The sequence below is a fragment of the Malus domestica genome, chromosome 05, assembly GCF_042453785.1.
Source record: "Malus domestica chromosome 05, GDT2T_hap1".
Lineage (NCBI taxonomy): Eukaryota > Viridiplantae > Streptophyta > Magnoliopsida > Rosales > Rosaceae > Malus > Malus domestica.
In genome coordinates, this window is record NC_091665.1 from 13115969 (window position 1) to 13136935 (window position 20967).

At 37.1% G+C, this 20967-nt stretch overlaps 1 long non-coding RNA gene across 1 annotated transcript; it reads right to left on the reverse strand.

Annotated features, from left to right (window-relative positions):
- Positions 1-1620: 1620 nt before the first annotated feature.
- On the reverse strand, positions 1621-17176 carry LOC114825211 (uncharacterized). Its single transcript, XR_003773865.2, has 2 exons — positions 16834-17176; positions 1621-1961 (listed from the first exon to the last, which is right to left on the reverse strand). It is a non-coding gene; the product is annotated as an uncharacterized lncRNA (long non-coding RNA).
- Between the last annotated feature and the right edge of the window lie 3791 nt (positions 17177-20967).

Here is a 20967-nt window from a genome sequence, read left to right on the forward strand (position 1 = left end):
CTTAAGAAAACAAAGCTTACACCCATTTTGTAATACATCTTCTAGTGGAGTATAAATAAATTCCAGATGATTAAATTAAGATCTTAAGGCCCTTTCCCACATCTACTATTTCCCTCAGATTCTTTACCTTTGCTTCAATAGCTCCGAACATAACAAGCTTGAACAATCAACCCCAAAGCTCGCAATCACTAAAGTATTATCAATCTTTTAGAAACCTCTGCAAGCACATTCAATGTCTTTAGGAAATGGAAAAAATGTTTATTAGAAATCCAAATAACATCACTCATTTGTTATTCAAAATGTCAGTTCTATGACCAGATAAAACTTCATTCTACTGGAATAAAGTATGATTCAATAAAAGAAAATAAATATCATAACCCAGATTTTAGAGACAACTACCTAACAATTCAAAGAAGAATGTCCTACTGACAAAGACTGAGAAATCGATGTGTCTGACAAAGACTAGGACTTCATTTGTAAAAACATATCAATTCAAATGTGTTTGAGAAATCATACATCTTCTTTATTCCCCCAGCTATCATAAGTAACGAAGTACCTATCCGTCGGCAAGCCTCGAGCTTCCTTTCCAGGTGTTGATCCACAGGTAAGCCTCAAGCTCCTTCTCCTCTAGCTCTGCCAATGAGACGAAAGACGAAATTAACTGATGCCTCAGAGTCTCGACAAAATTATTGTAATCTAATGGAGTAGTAGGAGCTTCAAATCTTACAAAACAAGGGAAAAGAATAAGAATAGAAGGAGAAAATATGAAAAATGAGGAAGCAGAAAGGAAGAAAGTAGCGGAGGAGAGAGAAAGAGTGTGTGTGTGTGTGTGTGTGTTTGAGAAGAGATGAAAATTGAAATAGGAATGACGGCTAGGGTTTGTAAACTTTGGAAATTTTATGAAGCATTAAAGATTAGAATGCATATAAATATTTTACTGGTACAAATATATCAACACAAAGTCGACAATCAAGTTGGCTTGAAGCGACTATCTCTAACCAGGAAGGAAATGGTTCAAACCCTTAAGCCACTAGGTTTTAAGCATTTATATATGATTTTCATATTTCAGTTCGGTTCAGTTTCCAAACCTCAAAAATCAAAACCAAACCAACTAAATTCGGTTTAGTTTGGTTTGACAGCTTCAGTTTGGTTTTTTTTCGATCTTGGTTCAGTTTTCGGCCTAGTTTTTTTCGGTTTTCGATTTTTTCCAACCCACCCCTAGCAGGGATCTCTAGGTCTACGAATTTTAAACTTTAAAACTACAAGTATTTTCTCGTTCTTTATTTTCTTGTTATATGCCAATATGTATCAGTGACGTGGATTTTCGTCACTTAATAACTTTACATGTGACGGAATAGGTGTCACAAAACATAAAATTCAATGACCTATGCATTCGTCACATATTAGATGTATAAATGAGGAATTTATCATCACCCAAACATGATCCTACAATGCTATGGCTAAGGATAAGTGAGACTAAAAGTGTCACCTATTCTTTTGACATGTGGCGCAACTTGTGACACACATGTCAAAACCATATACCTATTAGGAACAATATGAGATGAGTCAATTACCACATATTCCATGTTTTGTCATCTGGAATTAGAATATATAACAATATGAGGTAATACTTTGGTCAATCATATTTTCATTGATCAATAATTTAGGTAACATTTAGTACATACACAAACTGTACATCCCAAAAGCTAACATAAACATCATAGCACCTCTAGACATATTGAGATGCTAATAAGAGTCTAAGACATTGAGTTAGTAATAAAAAAGGTATACCATGTGCATGTTTGAAACCAACAACAAAAGACGATATATGTCATCATCCATATCATGGTCTTCCAGTTTGGCACACAAGTTGTAGTCGTCTGAAAGATCACCTTCACTACCTCAATTGCTTCTTGAATACCTTCTTCTTTAACTTCATCATTCTTTCTCTTCATCTTATCCTTGGATAATAAAAGAGCAAATAATAAAGATTCATGCATGTTTGTCTCAAGCAAGTACACCGGTGCATTGGGAATTTGAATAACATCAATAAAAGAGAAGAAAATAAGAATTGAAGAAATAGTTACAGTAAGAACAAAACATAACAGGCGAGCCTATCTAAATTAGGGGTGTAAATTTTTACCAAATTACCATGCCAACCGCCTTACCAACCGTACCATACCAAATATTTGCCAAAAAATTGTACCAATTGGTAATGGTACAATATTTGTACCGTACCGTACATTTTCAGTATAGTAGTGGTATCCAAAACCATTACCAATATTATTAATATTATATTATATATTTATTCATTTATATATATATATATATAATTATGTATTATGTAATTTTTATTAATATTACTATATCCTAAGCATTTATCCAAAAAGTTCCAAACTACTCTAACTCTTTGCCCAATAGAAACCTAAGCCTTTTCCGCCATCGCAGCTTATAGTTTCTCTCAATGCTGTCAACTCATATCCGTTTCTCTTGTTTTTGGTGACTTTGTCCTTCTCTGTAGTCCATCTCATCATCTCTTTCATCAACTTGGGTTGTCCTTCTCCGCGGTTTCGTTTATCAAGGTAATGTATATAAAATTTTGAAGAAAATAGAGATGGAGTTTAGGAATCTCTTTCATCAGTTTTTCCATTGTACTCTTTTATCAATTTTTCCATCATACTCTGTCATCAATTTTGAAGAATGGGTTATCATTCTCTGTAATTAGATAAAACTTTCAGAAATCCTAAATTGAGAAAATTGGGGATTTATTAATTGGTTTGCTTTTATATCACCTATTTTGCTTTTTCCCTACTTGCTTTTTTATATTGCATACTAATGCATAAAATTAGGAATTGGTGCCTTATTCACTTGCTGCAAGATAAAATTGGGGATTGGTGTCTTTCAAAACTTTATTCAATTGGGTATTACTTTGCATACTAATATGATAAAATAGTAGAGTTATATGACTTATTCACTTACTGCCTGATTAAATTGGAGATTGGTGTTCTGTTGGTGTGCATGCTGTTTTACCTATTTTGCTTGCTTCAAGCATGATTTTATCTTTTAAAATGTATGAATTATTGCGGAGTTATATGGCTTATTTATATGACTATGCATACAATTTATATGAATGAGTTACAAGGCTAGCTACTATATTTTAATATAACTTTGTGTCTTATTTTGGTTAATAGGTCAAGATGGAGTTTAGGAATAGTCATGGCTCTACTAGTACACCTTCCACCACTCAATCCCAACCTCAACCTCAACTCCAAACATTGAAACACAACCTCAACAACAAAATCAAGAAGAAGTGGATGAAAGTGTGGGAAGTGGTAAGAGAGGTGACAATGATATTAGTGGGGGGAGATTGGTGGTGTGGTCACATGCTAAGAAAGTGGTAAGAAAAGGGAATAAAAGTAAAAAAATTCACCTTGCAATTTGCTGACATTGTAAGAAAGAGTGTCCGACTGATCCTGATAAAAATGGGACATCAAACATAGGATATCACCTTAGAAAAGTTTGTAAAGATTCGCCCCTGTTATATCAAAGGTGATAAAAATCAACCGATCTTAACAAATGAGTCCATGGGTAGTAGATTGGTCCCCTACACCTTTAACCAAAAGAGACTAGAGTTAAGGGGTGTGATGTTTGTCATCAAGGATGAACAACCATTTAAGGTGGTTAAAGGTGGTGGATATATTAATATGATGAAAGAGGCTCTACCTCGGTTCAAGATTCCAAACAAGAGAAAGATTACGGCCGGTGTGTGGGATTTGTTTGTATTAGAGAAGTCTAAACTATTTGAAGATATGTGTAATCAAAGGGTAAGTATCACAACCGATACTTGAACATCGATTTAAAACATCAACTACATGGTAGTTGTGGATGCAAATTTCCGACTTCTTCTTTGTTAATGCACAAAACCGGAGGTCTTGGAACAACGTAAATCCGACCGTGAATCTGCAAGAAATATAAATAACACAAGACGTATCGTGGTTCACCCCAATGTTTGGGCTACGTCCACACTGATATTGTATTTCTCTATTTGTGAGAGGATGAGAGGGTGAGAGTGAGGCTTCTCATGGCCTAAGAATTGGTCTCTCCTAATAAAGAGAGTGAGAAGTCCTTTTATAGAATAAGGGCTCATCACTTATTACATATTTGTCCCTTCATTTATTACATAATTACATTTGAGTCCCCCGAGTATTTATATGAGATTTAAATATGGAGGCCCTAAGTATGGTATAAACATTCTCATTTGACAAAAATGCACCTGCAAAATAATAACACTAAGATCAAGGCCAAGATCCTCACGTGCCTATGATGAATAGGGGGGCTTTGGCCGAAGAATCTCTTATGCTAAAGTTAGAATTTGAGAAAGAAAGTGTTTAGAGAATTTTAGGGAGAGAATCAACTTACCTTTTAGGTGGAGAAATGAGACTATATATAGGGGTGTGGTCAGCCTTATTTGGAGAAAATAGGGACCAGCCATATATGGTGGTATTTTGAATATAATTGCAAGATATTATCTCCAATAATATCTTGCAATTAATTTGGTAATTAATCCCAATTTGAAAAGAATAATTGGGAGTTACCTTGTGGTGAGGATTTGATGAGGAGTGATGAGAAGGTTTTGAATAAGTACCGTTTTGATCACCCTGGACCTCGATTGAGCTGTTATTGTTCATTACATGCGCGTGGGAATCCCGGTGTGCCTGAAGAGCAATTTTATCTTTTTAACCAAAAGTCCATGTGTCGCCTCCATAATTTTCTTGACTATTTTTTGCTCATAAATGACCCCACACCTGCTGGGCTGCCTGTAGGAAAGGGCAGTAGGTGTAGAGATCTCTAACTTTAATGCAAATTCCCACCTGGATTTGGAATTAGATTCTTCTAGGAAAGGGAAATAAATTACCTCCAAAGCCTATTTAAGCCTACCTTAAGTAGGGGATTAAATCAACTTCAGAGGTTAATTATTTATCCCTACAAGAAAGAGAGAAAACTAGAGGATATTTGTTCCCCCTCCCTTAGCACGCTTATTTGCTTGCCTGTGCAAAGAACCGTCATCCGTTGATTTTTTTGTCTTCTCCGCGTCGCATCGATGTAAGAAAAACTTAATTTTATTTGTCTTCTTCTTGGGTGGTCTTGCCATGGGGCAGCCGTTAGGGTGGTGCGGCACATCGACTGGTAAAGGCTAAGAGTCAACTTGGCATAGCCCGAGAAGGTGGTGTGGCTAGGGCCACAACTTGTGCTGCTCAGCTTGACTGAAGTCAAGGGCTAGCTTGGCATGGGCCGAGGAAATGGTGTGGCATTGGCCACGGTTTAGGCTACCACATCTGGGTTGCTTGCTAGAAATGAGAAAACTACTTGAGTTTGATTTCTCTGATGTCGTAGATGGAGATGCCAAGATCAGAGCTGCTGAAGATGATGTGTCAGATGAGCGAACTATTGAGTGCGAAGTGGTTGCTGCCCCTAACCATTTTTTGCTTAGCTAGTCTTCAAGTATTCAATATTTTAAGCTGTGTGGCCTTCTCACACTAGAAAGCTTACCCAGACGGATGCTGGGGAATTGGTTTATACTCTTGCGCTGAAGAGCTTACCCAGATGGGTGTCGAGGAATTAATTTACCCTCTTGCACTGGAAAGCAATTAGATTACCCTATCGTACTAGAGAGCTTACCCATATGGATGTTGGGGAATTGGTTTACCCTCTCGCACTGGAGAGCAATTAGTTTAACCTCTCGTATTGGAAAACAGACCCATATGGGTGTCAGGGAATTGGTTTACCCTCTCATACTAGAAAGCAATTAGTTTAACCTTTCGCACTAAAGAGCAGACCCATATGGGTGTTGGGGAATTGGTTTACCTTCTTACATTAAAGATCAATTAGTTTAACCTCTCGCATTGGAAAGCGAAACCATATGGAGGTTTGAGCATTTGTTGTAGACAGCATGAATAACTTCTTTAATCTTCATTGAGAATAAAGAAATAGATCAACTATGCTAAAAGGTAGAAAATGCATAACAAATTGGATAATCCTCGTCTTACGAGGTCTTGTTCGTCAAGCTGCTTGAGACTTCGAACTTATTTGGAAAAGCACTAACGGGGTTCAGGGTGTGATGGAGATTTCCTTTGGTTGTGTAGGCTTTGTCGTTGACCTGTCAAGATACTTGTTGCACCGATCCTCATTTATAAGCTTTTCAAAGTACTGCTTCCACTTCAGGCAGCCGTTGGTAGTGTGGCCTGGTCTTTGATGGAATGCATAATACTTTGTCTGATTCAGCCTAGTAAGATCACCCTTCATAAGTGGTGGCAGTTCGAACCAAGGTTCGTACTTGAGCTTGCGAAGAATTTGGCCAATTGGAATTGTGAACTTGGTGAATGTTTCGGGCGCTAAGTCTTCTCTAGTTGGGGAACATTCCATGTGCTTCTTTTTTGACTCGTTTTTGTTAGACTGCTTGGCCTCGTCCCATAGTGTGTGCTTATCCGCCAAAGCATACAAAGTTGTCAGGGTCAATTCTTTTCCCATGATCAATTTTCCAAATAAAGGGTGTTCAGTGGGAAACCCATTTCTGAATGATACTGTTGCTATGTCTTCATTGTAGCCAACAATCTTAGCCTTCTTCGCTTTGAACTTGTTGACATAGTCGCGAATTGTCTCCCAAGGGTCTTTTACGATGTTGAAGAGATGGTCGAATGTCCTTTTAATTGAGCAGTTAGACGAATACTCCTTAGTGAAAACTAAGGAAAGTTCGTTGAAACTCCTGATCGACTGAGGTTGTAAGGTGTGAAACTAGTCTTGCGCCTCGCCTTGTAAAGTTGTGACAAAAATTTTGCACATAAGAACGTCATTGTTCCTGTAGAGGATAATGGTACTGCTGTAGTGCTTGAGATGTCAATCTGGATCTTCGTTTCCCTTGTACGGAGTAAAGTGAGGCATAGTGAACCCACGAGGTGGATCTGTCCGCTCAATCTCTTCCGTGAATGGTGACCTACTTATATTGGTTATGTCTTATCGAAGCGCATCTTCAGTAGCCTTGTTGCGCTGGAAATTGCGCAATCGTTCAGTTAGAAGCCTCTCAACTTCTTATTAAAAATGGCTTTACTAGGGTAGTGGAGCTTTCGGCTGCCCCCGGTCGTGACCTATTGCTCTAGGCTGCTTTTCCCTATGCTCGACTCGTCTATGTCGTGGCTGCGATGCATATGGCACATTCTTAGCAAGCGAGCAGGATGTTCGCAGGCTGCCGAACACTTCGCCTGGGAGGTTGTCCATGTTGACAATCGGAGTGTGACCTCAACCGTGAACGTATGTTTGTCCGTGGGCTTGATCGAAAGTGCACGTTCCTCCGCATGCTAAGATAATAATATATGTTATCCCAAGGGCCTAGAGGTAGCGTAAACTACCAGAACACTAGGATCATGGCTGGTTGAAGGGTTACTTGCTAGGACGTTACTGGAGAGTTCGTTGTCTGTCCTCGTCCTGTTTCGGGATACCTCATCTAGGGCACGCTATATCCCGGTAGGCTGTAAAATCTAATTCACCAAGGTTATCTGCTACACAATGGAGCTTGTCAACTCTATGACTTATCGGGACAAGTGTTGTTCACCATGCGAGATGGAAGGGATAAGTTTCTTCATAGGTGGTAGAAGTGTAGTGGACTTCAGGTGCAAAATTTGAGCCGCGATAGGTTAAATCTGCAAAAACTTGGGGTGAAATATGAAGCTAGAATGGTTGAACCAGTCTTGGATCAATCGGGATTGTTAAGTAGGCCACGGGAGTGAGTTGGGCTGCGAAAGTGGGCTGTGCCATGTGCAATGCGCGTGGGCATAGTGCAGCACTAAAAGTGCTTTAGATCTGGGCTTAAGGGATGGTCGACGCAGCTTGGGCCTGCAATGCGTCTTGGGTAATGATTTGGGCTTGCTCGTGTTGAGCTTGGGTTGGCTACCCTACGGCGTGGGCTGTAGATTGGACCGTTTGCTGGGTTACTTGCGCAACTGCTTCTAGTGCCTGGGCCTAGGCTTGGTTTTAGGTTTCGGCTGCTGTAGTGGCAGTGCATAAGGCAGTGGTCTGCTGCCATGGAGTTGGCCCACTACCCACTGTCACGGGGTCCATATGGCTACCATGGTGGTGGTGCTCCATGGTGGCAAAGTTGCTCATCTTGTCGTCGTGTTGAGCCATGTGGATCGTCATGGTAGGGCTACATCGCAATCTCCATCATTTGATCCAGATCTTTGAACGTAGGAAGTTTCGTTCGTTATGGTTTTCAAAATTTTCGCCATTGTATTTTTCTCCTACATCTATTCAAAGAATTAAAAAAAAAATCTAGAAATAAGAATGTATGAAAAATTTACGAACGAACGAGAAATGAGAAACTATGAATACAAGAGTCTTCTTCGAGCTTATGAATCAAACTTTCAATGAAAGTACCAATTTATGGATGCAAATTTCCGCCTTCTTCTCATTTGATGAAAATGCATATGCAAAATAATAACACCTAAGATCAAGGCCAAGAGCCTCACGCACCCACGATGAATGGGGGGGTTTGGTCGAAGAATCTCCGATGCCAAAGTTAGAATTTGAGAGAGAATGTGTTTAGAGAATTTTAGGGAGAGAATCAACTTAGCTTTTTGGTAGAGAAATGGGACTATATATAGGGGTGTGGCTGGCCCTATTTGGAGAAAATAGGGACCGGCCACTTATGGTGGTATTTTGAAAATAATTGCAAGATATTATGTCAAATAATATCTTGCAATTAATTTGGTAATTAATCCCAATTTGAAAAGAATAATTGGGAGTTACCTTATGGGTGAAGATTTGATGAGGAGTGATGAAAGGGTTTTGAATAAGTACCATTTTGATCACCTTTGACCTCGATTGAGCTGTTATTGTCCGTTGCATACGCGTGGGAATCTTGGTGTGTCGCCTCCCTAATGTCTTGATTATTTTTTGCTCCACAGTAGTTACCGCCCACTTCATGGATAATGAATGGAAGTTGCACAAACGGATCATAAACTTCATAAAGATCACGGGCCATAAAGGAGATGACATTGGGAAGGTTCTAGAGGTATGTTTGAACCAATAAGGGATATAGAAGATATTTAGCATTACAGTTGATTCCACCAATGATATTATGGTTAACTATATGAAAAAGAGGCTATGGGAAATGAATTCTCTCTTGGTTGATGGGAAGTACTTGCATATGAGGTGTGCTTGTCACATCTTAAATTTAGTTGTCAATAGTGGGTTAAAGGAGCTTACTATGTCGGTTAAGGGGATTCAAAATTATGTCAAGTATATTCATTCTTCACCGGCTAGGTTGGATAAGTTTAGGTATTTTACTATCTTATTCAAGATGGATAAAATGTCAACTGTGCCTTTTGATGTGTCTACGAGGTGGAACGCAACATATAAAATTTTTGACGTTGCATACAAGTTTACGAAGGTGTTTCTTAGGATGGCAGAGGAGAATGTGCAATTTTGTGATTACTTTGAAGAGATGTAAATGGATTCAAAGAAGAATTTGATAAAAAGAGTAGGGCCTCTAGAAGAAGAGGATTGGGAAAAGGCACTAGCCTTTACGCACTTTCTTAAGAAGTTTCGTGATGCTACTTTAAAGCTTAGTGCAACTAAAAAAGTTACATCAACTTTGTTATGGGATCAAGTGGTTGCTTTACAAATAGAGATTGAGAAGAAAAACAGAAAGATGCTACCAATCTTACATTGCAAAATGTGGCTATGTGGAAATATAACAAGTATTGGGGGAATTTTAAGAATGTGAATCCGCTTATTTTTCTTGGCCAAGTTCTAAACCCTTGTTATAAACTTCAAATGATTACCATCAACCTCAAGGCACTTGGATGAAATAATAGGAAGGTAGATTGAATGCTTACAGAGATTAAAAAATGCTTGTTTGATATGTATTATGAGTATAGAAGGGGTTCTTCCACTACCGTTAGGGCTCCATTGGAAGATGTGGAACTAAATGAAGAGTTCATAATTCAAGCTTGTAAGGGTGATGAGAACAAAATTAAAATGATGAAGGAGCTTATACAAAAAAGGAGGGAGCAATGTCTTTTGGAGATATCCAATGAAGTGGATAAGTATTTCACCGCTCCTTATATTAGCTTTGTTTTTGGTGGCTTTGATCTTTTGAGATGGTGGAAATCAAACACAAAAGAGTTTCCAATCCTTTCACAAATACCCAATGATATCTTTACAATCCCTACTTCTACCGTTGCTAGTGAAAGTGCATTTAGTCTCATGAGGAGGGTTGTGGACCCTTTTAGGGCATCCTTAACTCCTAAAATGGTAGAGGTACTAGTGTATACTAGTGATTGGCTTAGGGCGGATGAAGTCAACTTCTACAAAGAACCAACGGAAGATATGCTTCAATTTTACAAGGAAATGGAAGAAGTGGAAACAAGTAAAACATGTTTTAATTTATTTAGTGAATTTGTTATTAAATATTCAAGTTTAATTCTTGTTCTAAACTAAATGGATATCACATGTATGGGCCAAGATGGATGGAGGAATTTGGAGTTCAAAAGGCTAGGAATCTAATAAGGGGATGAAGAAATTAAATTCAAGACAAAGAAGATAAAGAATCAGCTCAAAAGAGGAAACATTATCCAAAACCTTATCCAACCTTATCTTATCTTATTTTATCCTAATCTTATCATGCCTTAATCCTAGCTGCAAAAGGACCTAAATATCTATTTCTAGAAGCTATTTCTAGAAGCATTCCCTTCTAGAAGTCCCAAATCAGCCACAAAACACATGGTTTCTAGAATTCCCTACAAAGGTGGCGCCTATTCCCTTCTAGAAGGCCTTGCCTTGCCTTGCAATCCACTCTCCCTTCGCTCCAATACCTGTCGCACCCCTTTATCCCTTTTCCCTTGTGGATTCTGATTTATTAGGCCTTATTCCTTGTGGATTTGGGTTATACAAATCCTTTTCAGGAACTAAGTGGGCCAAAACCCCTTTCTTTGTGGATTTGAACACTTGTACCGAACCCTTAGGCCTTAAGCCTTAAAATCTGCTAAGTTGTAACCCTAATCTGAAAAACCCTAGCTCTTGCTATGCCTATATAAACATATTTTGAGCCAAACCATCATTCATTCACTCAGAAACACAATCAGCCGCAACAATTCATCAATTTACACCATTCTACATCACCCTTCACCACCATACAATCTTGCCGCAGCCTCCATTCAACCTAAACCCATCTCTGACCTTTTCCTACATCCATACACATCCTTACACACTTGTGCCGCAGCAAGGTGGGGAAGAAGAAGGGCCTTGGCGTTTCATGCTTGCAGATTGGAGCGTTTTAGGTGTACTTTGTTCTTGTTTTCAATGTTTACTTTGTTATTACTTTCTGATTTTGCTGTAATCATGAGTGGCTAAATCCCTATTTAGTTAGGGGGAAGTTTGAAGCCATGAACATGCTTGAGATATGAATTGATTTCTTCCAATTGTGATTTGTTAAGTTGTGATTGCAATTCAATTATCTGTTTTATTCATAACTGATTCTTGTATGTTTATTAAGGATGCATACTTAGTTTTCATGCATGAATTAGATGCTAGAATATAAATGAGTTTCACCTAATCATTACAAGTTTATATTCATTGGTAGTGAAGGTTGCTTGTCACAATCGCGTTAATTGAATTCTTGGCTAACGTATCATGCATTCATAGTTACAATTGCCTCGTCAACACTTATGATTTTCATGAAACGTAATGATCTCTGATTGTATCTCTATTATGCATTCATGTAGGGGACTTTTAGATAATGATTTGGGTTGTTGCATGCATTCATCCAATCCAATGAGTAAAGGAAAATCTGAGGTTTAATTTGTGCATCACGATTAATCTGGGGTGTTGAGCATCATAATCTATTGAAAAGCAATTGGAAATCAATTCATGTACAAGTGTGTCATGTGTGAAGAACAGACCTCTAACTAATCCATCCATCATCTTATTTCTCAAATTCGTTTTACAATCTACCTAGTTTTATAACTTGTTTGTTTGTTTCAAATTCATCCAAATCAAAACCCCCCCCCTTTTATTTTCTTGTTTCAAAGTGTTTTAAATCTATTTTGTTTGTGTTTTTGAGTGTTTTGATTCAAGCCAAAACACTAAAGTCGTCCAAAGTTGTGTTAAAGTCAGTAACTGCCCAGTTTGTGTTTTTAGGCGGTTTTGAGTGTTTTTAAGTTGTTTTGAGTCTTGTGAACCTATTTTGAGTCATTTGAGTCAATTCAAACGTTTTTAACTTTGTTTTTATGTTTTTGAGTCAGTTTAGAGGTTTTAGCAAGCCTTCCTAATCCCCGGTTTAGAACGATCCCTACTTGCATTTATACTACGATTTGACAATAAGAGGGTTTAATTTGAGTGCTTAACTTTTATCACATCAGCTAATGAGACCAAATTTATATGACTACCTTTAGAGATGTTGCTGGTTTGCATTGCCTTGCAAACCTTCAGTTGTGTTATCATATATTCATTCTACTTTTGCGTATCTAGTTTCATTATCATTTATAATAGCCTAGTAAGTTTCCAAGGATCCAAATGTTAGAACTAGGTAGTCTAATACTAAAAGATAAAATAAAATAAAAACTATTTAAATTCTAATTAAATATTTAAACTAATCTATGATTGCAAGAAGATGAACATAAATAAGAACTCCATTTTAATATAAAACTTTGTAGTAACATGGATAAATAAAATCATACGTTTACTCATCATTATATATAAAGTCATAGCTTTATCACCCATGTTACAGTAGGAAAATTGACAACAAAAATAGGGATTAATAGATCCTTGGCATAGAATTAAAATCACTTATGGAAAAAAAAAAACTAAATCAACTCTTAAAAAAATCACTGTAAATTACCAACTGCTTTACATGATGAAACCATCAGAACTTGAAACTTGGCAAAGTGTGAAACAATTTAGTTATTGATAAAATTCCCAGAACCTCGGTTAATGATAAACATCTCAAATAGCATTAAAAACACTTAAGGAAAATCTTGTAACAAATAAAAGATAAATGGTCACCACCACTAACAACTAAGAGTTATTAACAACAATCACAGAGCAATTCCTAAATGGGTGTATTTATACCATAGGAAGGGACATGAGGATATCTAAAAGTAGATATTGCACTCTCTTAGGAGTTGTGATTAGTTGTGGCGCATACCAATTCCTAGATTGTTTTCTAGATTATAGGAACTCCAAGACTTATAAGGATCTGATCGTGCCCATATCCAAATCAGATCGCATGTCTTGTGAAACAAGCATGGTCATTCCAATGAAGTCACTCAAACTTTGCCCATTTACTTGGCCCTAGAAAATCATGGTCCTACAATTGCCCCTAACATGCATTTGAAAGGAAATATGTTCCCCTTGAGGATGAACAATTATCCAAAGATCACGCTTTCAAAGTAAGCTGGACTACGTACAGTTTAATCTTCTTTCTATGTGTGGTGATCCAACTCGTTATGGTGTAGTGGACATTTTGGATTTAGACATGTGATCTCGGGTGTCATGCCATAAAATTTGTAATGATAACGGGTACTGCAAGCGACAACCATTCATATCTTCGAGCGACTTCAATCCTCATATGCACAAATCTTAAGGTAGGTAACGTTTTGCATTCATCGACTGTATCTCTAAGTGCTTTGTTTTTAAATAGTCCCTCTATAGCGAGGTTCCTCCATACCTATTTTCCTCTGTCCATACCATGAAGCTTCTTCCTTCACTCCATAATCTTCTTTTTAGCTCAGTTATCCCTTTGAATCTTCGATATTTAGGATCTTGAAATCAGAAAACCATGTTTTTTTTTTCTACCAACCTTTACCAAACAAGTTGAGCCATAATCCCTTAATAGCATCTGTTACTTCTCATGATTTGTTCCATAGTATTCATCTTTGTGCCACATCCTCCTTGCAACCTTAGCATATGGGTTTAACCTCAACAAAGTGTGATATTCCTTAGAGGATTCTTCGTCACAAATTTCTTCCTTACATTTAGGTGTGAATGATGGTGACAACTAAACTTCATCAAAGTTGGTGATCCTGGCCAAGTTTTGCTTCATAGTTTTCATAGGAAACTTTTCATGTCAAGGGTGAGAGCTTGTCTCACCCAAATAGTTGCCATTTTCTTGAAACTTTGATAATAAACACGTATTTATATATATCTTCCCTTTTCCACATCGTGTTCTTCCTTATTCATGGAAAATAAGTAACAGAGCAGAGTACGAGTAAGTTTGTGGGTCTGAGACAGAGCTTAAAAGCCCTTTTTGATAATGTTGATTCGGAAAAACATTACCTCCCAAACTTGGCATTCATAAAGCTTCTCATTGCGATATCCAGAATACCACCTTACTCCAGTATTAGGAATTAGATATTAAACCCATGAAGAATCTTTTTCTCTGTACTTGTCAAAACGTATTTATGGGACCAAGGATGAGAGAATTTTGAATTGCACCTAACACGACTTGCAAAAAATAAACCAATCTTTTTTACCTTGCCCCATCTCTTAGGTCAAGAATTTCAATACTTGCAATGTGGTGCCAAAGTAAGGTTTCTCCCTTAGCTTGGATTGCGTGTCCGTTCCCAATGAATCTTAAACAAAAGTTATTTGAAGACTTAGTCGTCAACATGTGGGTCAAAAACACTTTTTGAAACCTTTTGTCAGACCATATACATTGAACCTGAGCATTTCCGATCGAACTACCTTGACTATCTTGGTCAAAACATTTTCTCGCATCGGAGCTCCATTGGAATAAAATTTCTCTTGGGGATTACCTAGTATGGATGCCTATCAGACCATATGAATCGGACCTAAGCGTTTTCAATTGGACTATCTTGACTGTCTTGGTCAAATCATTTTCACGTATCGAAGCTCCATTGGAATAAAATTCCTTTTGAGGATTGCCTAGTCTGGATGCCCCATTCGAAACTGCTGTCATTTGATGTTGTAGAACATACTTGACTTAGTATGTTGGTTTGGGATAGAAGTAATCATACTCAGAGTCAAAGTTCAGACCCACCCTCAGAAGATTTTCAGATTGCCTTTTCAACTATTCCCTTGAATGGCTTAGAGCCAAGGTTTAAATGTTATAACCCACAACCTTACTAGTTGTATAAACTTAGGCCGAATGATGCATTGGACTTCCAGGTTAGGATGCTATATGCCCATGCCTGTAGCCCGCCTATCATGATCGTGCTTATTACGGTTCAAGTCTAAGCTGCTAACCGATTAATACAGGATGTGCTAAGAGAGACTCCTCTAACACTGTTACTTTGAATTTTTAGACTTACAATCGTGCGAAGTTGTCAAAGTTCATGCTTTGTTCAAATGACTGAGGTATTCCTTGCATCACTAAAAAAAGAAAAGAAACAAACAAATATTGTACATAAGAAAATAGGATTGCTCAACACAGGCGTGTGATTGAATCTGGAATGATTGCCTACATATCTCTAGGAATGAGAATAATATCACTGGTGTAGTTCTAAAAAAAGATGATATAATGTAAGAACTACATCAGGGATCACTCTTGACTATGGTAGGGCTTTAGGAGATGAGTTCTCCATGGACTTATCTTCGCGCAAATAATGACATTATGATTGAGTTCTGATTGGACAACCTATATATCTAGAGAAGGAAATCAAACTGCATGTAGTTCAGATGGCTCGTTTAAGGGTAGTATCACTTAAGTTTAGTGATGTTCCACTTCTTGGTCATTGAGGTCCCATCCATGTGTTTTAGATGATAGGTTCCCTTGCCTTCTACTCCAGGGATTATATACGATCCTTCCCAATTTGCCCTGAGCTTGCCTTCTCCTAGGATTTTGGTATTTTCAAAGACATATCTTAGAACCAGATCCCCAACTTACAAACTCTTAGGTTTGACACCATTATTGTAGTATGATTGGATGTGTTACTGGTAAGCAACTAGTTAGACTTGAGCACATTATCGACGCTCTTCAACAAAGTCAAGGTTGAACTTAAGGATTCCCGCGTTCTCTAAGGTGGTCTATTATTCGGTATGCATATTTGGCATAGTCGTGACTTGGACTAGGATAACGGCCTTTGTTCCGTAAACCATGGAGAATGGTGTTCCCCTGTATCTTTTTAGATCGTTGTATGATATGCCTATTGTAATGACCCATAAATTTATATTTAGAAGCAAATACTAAAATAGACCCAAAATTTATTTCGGACGATAATCACCAAATTTCTTTTCTTAGACAATTCCTAAGAAAAGATTAAATCTCAGTTATTTTATTATGGTTGCATCTAACCTTCTTGTTAGACTGCCTACGTACCCTACTAAGGGATCAAGCCATTTGTAGTTCACATTACGCTTCTAGAACAACACACTAAAATTTCATTTCAATCCAACAGTTGGATCTCCGCCAATCACAACATTCGAGTGGTGATCGACGTTTTAATTTACTAACTTGCAAATCCAATTCAGAAATATCTGTACGTTGATTCTCGATCTGTAAGTTCCTAAGGTCCTCAAATATTACGTATTATAATGTACTAAAGTTTGGTGATGATCCAACAGTTGGATTGTCAATTCAAATTTTGACCAAGTAGTGTATCGTAGTGAATTTAGGTTCAAACAATCAAATTATGTCATACAAATATCAAATTTAAAATCAAGACATCTAATTTAGCTTAAAATAGCATCGTCGGCCCTTTGGTCACGCGCTGTGGTGGGTGGCGGTTGGCTGCCCCGACTCATAGGAAAATTTCAACTATTTCTAAAAATTACCAAATTTTACAGGCAAGTAGATCTCAATGAGAGGAGCAATTTTCATACCTGGGCTGAAGTCCAATTCGGTCAGGAAAAGCCTGAATTTTCCCACGGATGGGCGGAACCCTTGGTGTAGGTGTGCTTCGATTCGACCAGTACCGGTGCTCTGCCACCCTCAAACCTATTTGGGCTTTGTTCCTGACCTTTAAATGAGTGTTTTGGTGATGAAGATTGAGTGTATTTCATTCGGAATTCGCGGATTGCCACCATGAGTCCCATGGCGCCGTCGCCACTATACATCATGAAAAGGTCTCATTTGCATCGAATTTTTTGGGTGATCAACTGAGGAGGAGGGATGTGATGATGTTTGTAGGTGATGGGGAGTCATGATTCGCCAGAAATAATGTGAATATTGTCAAAATTGGCTTGGGGAGGTCCAGGTTCTCCTCGGGTCGAACGGGTCATAGGGATGAAAAGCATGGGTTTGGTGCGTCTCACTTCCCTCATTTCCCTCCCTGATCTCCCTTAATGATTGGATTCCCTCAATTCCCCCTTTTTCCTCTCTTCCTAATTGGTTCCCCATCTTTTTGCTTCCTCCCTTTTATTTTCTACCATAAGGCAATTTTCTTTCTTTATTTTTTTTATTTTTTCCACCAAAAACATATATTTAAATTTTCCAGGGTATTACACCTATAAGACTCTGGGCAGTTCTTTTGGCCACTTACCTTTCTTTTCAAGTTTCTTCTTTAGACATTGCAGGATAGTCTTGTTTGAGGCTTCCGCCTGCCCATTACTGTGTGGGTATCTTGGAGTGGAAGTGAGGTGACGGATTCCAAGTTCTTTGTACCAATTTGTGACCTCGGAACTACTGAACTGTATCCCATTGTCTATAAGTATTGTATGTGGGATTCCGAATCGGCAGATGATGTTCTTCTGGAAGAATGACTTGATAGAAACGTCGATGATTCTTGTCAAGGGCACTGCTTCTATCCATTTCGAGAAGTAGTCTGTTACCACTATTAGGCACTCTCTGTTTCCTTGAGCCTTCTTAAAGGGCCAACCAAGTCGATGCCCCATTGCATATTTTAGGTCTAAAAAGTTTGAAAGTAAAAATTCAATTGGGCATTTTTTTGCTGTTCCTAAAGCGTGTTTCAATTCAGATGCTGATGTTGTTCTAAGAATGTTGTATCTGGAAGAACCAAATTATTCCATTACACATGATTATAAGAATCCTAGGTTGTTCAATGTTAAGATTGGTTATTTGTTCTTGAATTTTAACATTTGTCTAATTCTTTATGCATGATATTGGTATCAGTAGTTTGGAATAGGGTGTTCAATGTTTCAACTTCATTTAACAAAGAAAAAGTTTATGTCTATGCTTGTTTGGTGGTTGGATTTTCAAGTCTCAAAGCCATTCAGACCAAGTTGCAGTTGGCAAGAAATAGATTTTAGATATGTATTTTTGCTAACCAGCCTTAAGTAGTGGTGATACTCACCATCTTATTGAGCATCGTTCAATGGGTTTGATTTAATTTATCTACTAAAGTTAAACTCATTTAATGTCATTAAAATAAATCTAACAAAAAATGCCACGTAAGTACTTAACAATTCTTCTAACTTAGGACTTAATGAAAGTTATATTTCCTATATGTCGAGTACTCATTTGAAATGTTTGAAAAAAAATTGAGAATAATTTGAAATCACACAAAAAGATTAGGAGTTTTGGGTACTTAATCCTTTTAAAAATACATGATTATATTTTTCTCTTTTTTTTTGTGGGTAAAATAAGGTGGTTAACCACCCAAACAAAACTAAGAAATATCATCAAAACAAACAAAACGAGTCTTGGAGATCCCTAAACAATCATCCATCAACACATCCCAATATACATAAGAGGATTATGAAAATTGCAAACCCTATATCCATATTATAACTCTAGCTAGCTAAATGATCAACAACAACAACAACAAAAAATCTTTGAAAATATGAACCAACTAATAACACTCAAACTGACCCATCATATTTCTGTAGTTGCTTAAAATTGTATCGTGAGGATAAAGATCATTTGCTATATATTGCTTAATCAAGTTGATAGCACCCACTGAATTCATTTCAATAATAAGTCTAGAGACATCTTTGTCCAAAACAAGCTTAAGATCAAAATACAACTCTAAATATCTATCTCAACAACATGTGCCTACCCTAAATAGCAGAAAATCCCCCCAACCAATCACCACAATGATCTCTAAGAACTTCACCAGTTCTAATTTGCCAGAAGTTATTCTTCTTGAACGAACCATCAACATTAAACTTGCATCATCCAATATCAAGAGGCTCCCAAGCAAGAAAGATTTGAATTCTAGTTAGCTTCACATAAGCTTTCAAGAAATCATTCACCCAATTAGAAGAAGCCATTTACTATAATAGCTTTATAATCCCTTCACATAAAAATAAGTATAAATTTTTTTTGATTTCTCCATTTTCAAATATGCCAAGTAAAGAGGAATAAAATGCACCAAGGCCTTTGATTGATCACCTTATTATGAACTTTAAGATTAGCAAGAAACTGAGCTTGAATGTTGAAATAAAAGAGTTTATCATATGACAAAACACACCAGGAAGCTCCCAAATACATTTAGCCTTCTGACAATCCCTGAGAATATGAAGAATAAAGTAAACAAGGTAAGAACAAAAACTGCATGAAGAATTAGAGATTAAGCACTTCCTAGTCCGCTATTCATTAGAGAGCAACTTACCTTTACTGATAAACCAAAAGAAACTTTTCAACTTACCCATTAAATAAGTGACCATTAGTAGACTTGGTAGAGAAAACACCATTTGAAGTACATTTCTAAATAAGTTTGTCTCATCCCGCACCAAGGCTACCACGAGGGCAACTAATGATTTTCTGCACCATATACTTAGATAGCACACTTCTAAGCTTTGACAAACCCCACCAACCATCTTGAGAAAATTCAGAAACTGTGCAATTAGAATTTTAAAACAACACCATAATCAATAGTATCAATCAATGGAACATCCATTATCCAAGCATCCTTTTAACATTTCACAGACTCTCCATTATCGATTTTTCACTTCATCCCTTTATTCAAAAGATCAGTACCACATAAAACTTATTTCCAAGTATAAGAACAATTAACCTCTCAAGGATTTTTGGGTCCAAAACATAAGTTCATTTGAGATAGTTCGCCTTCAAACCCAAAGGCCTTAATCTTAAGCATGAATTCTCTAACTAGTCTTTGCTAATAAAACTTGATTCTTCTAAGAAGTCATCAATAATGTGCTATTGGCACAAATAATGTCACCATTCTTGTTCAATTTCTCAAGATCTTCACATATACTTATAGACAATTTAGTGGTCTACATAGTATAGAAAGAGATGACAGATGTAACGACTTGAATTAAAGTGGCCCTTCCAACCACATACATAATCTTACTATTTCAGGAAGCTAATTTCTTATGAACATTTTTAACCATGCATGCAGCCTGTGAATGTAGGCTTTGTAACTCAACGTTGAATTAGAGGCATTCCCAAGTAATTTTCAATGTTACTTGAAAGGAGAGAACCACAAATAATACAAATGTTATAATCACATCTATAGAACTATTAGGAGAACAATGCAGTACTGATTTTCAAAATTAACAGCTTGCCCTAAAACTTTACAAAACTTTCAAAACAGTTATTCATCAATCGAGCATGTTTTGGAGTTGCATAAAATAAAAAACATAAGATCATCTGCAAAAAATAGATACGAAATACCAAACCCAGATTGAGAAGCCTTAACTGGTTTCCGCCATCCCTTATTAACAACATCAATAAAATATGTGACAACTTCTCATTACATAAAACATAAAGATAAGGCGATAGCAGATCTCTGCCCTGATACCATTTTTAAGAGAAAACTCTTCAATCAACTCAGCATTAAAACAAATTTGATATTGGACTATAGAAAAACACTTAATTATAAGTTAAACCAAACCCATAGGCAAACCAATCTCCACAAAAACATATTCAATAAAATCTTAATTAAACAATCATAAGCTTTTGAGAGATTGATTTTCCATGCCAAGAACCTTTTTTTGTCTTTGGAATTCTTGAATTGGTAGAGAATCTCCTGAGCACAAGAATATTGTCAGTAATATGTCTTCTAGGGACAATATTGCAATTAGGGATAACTA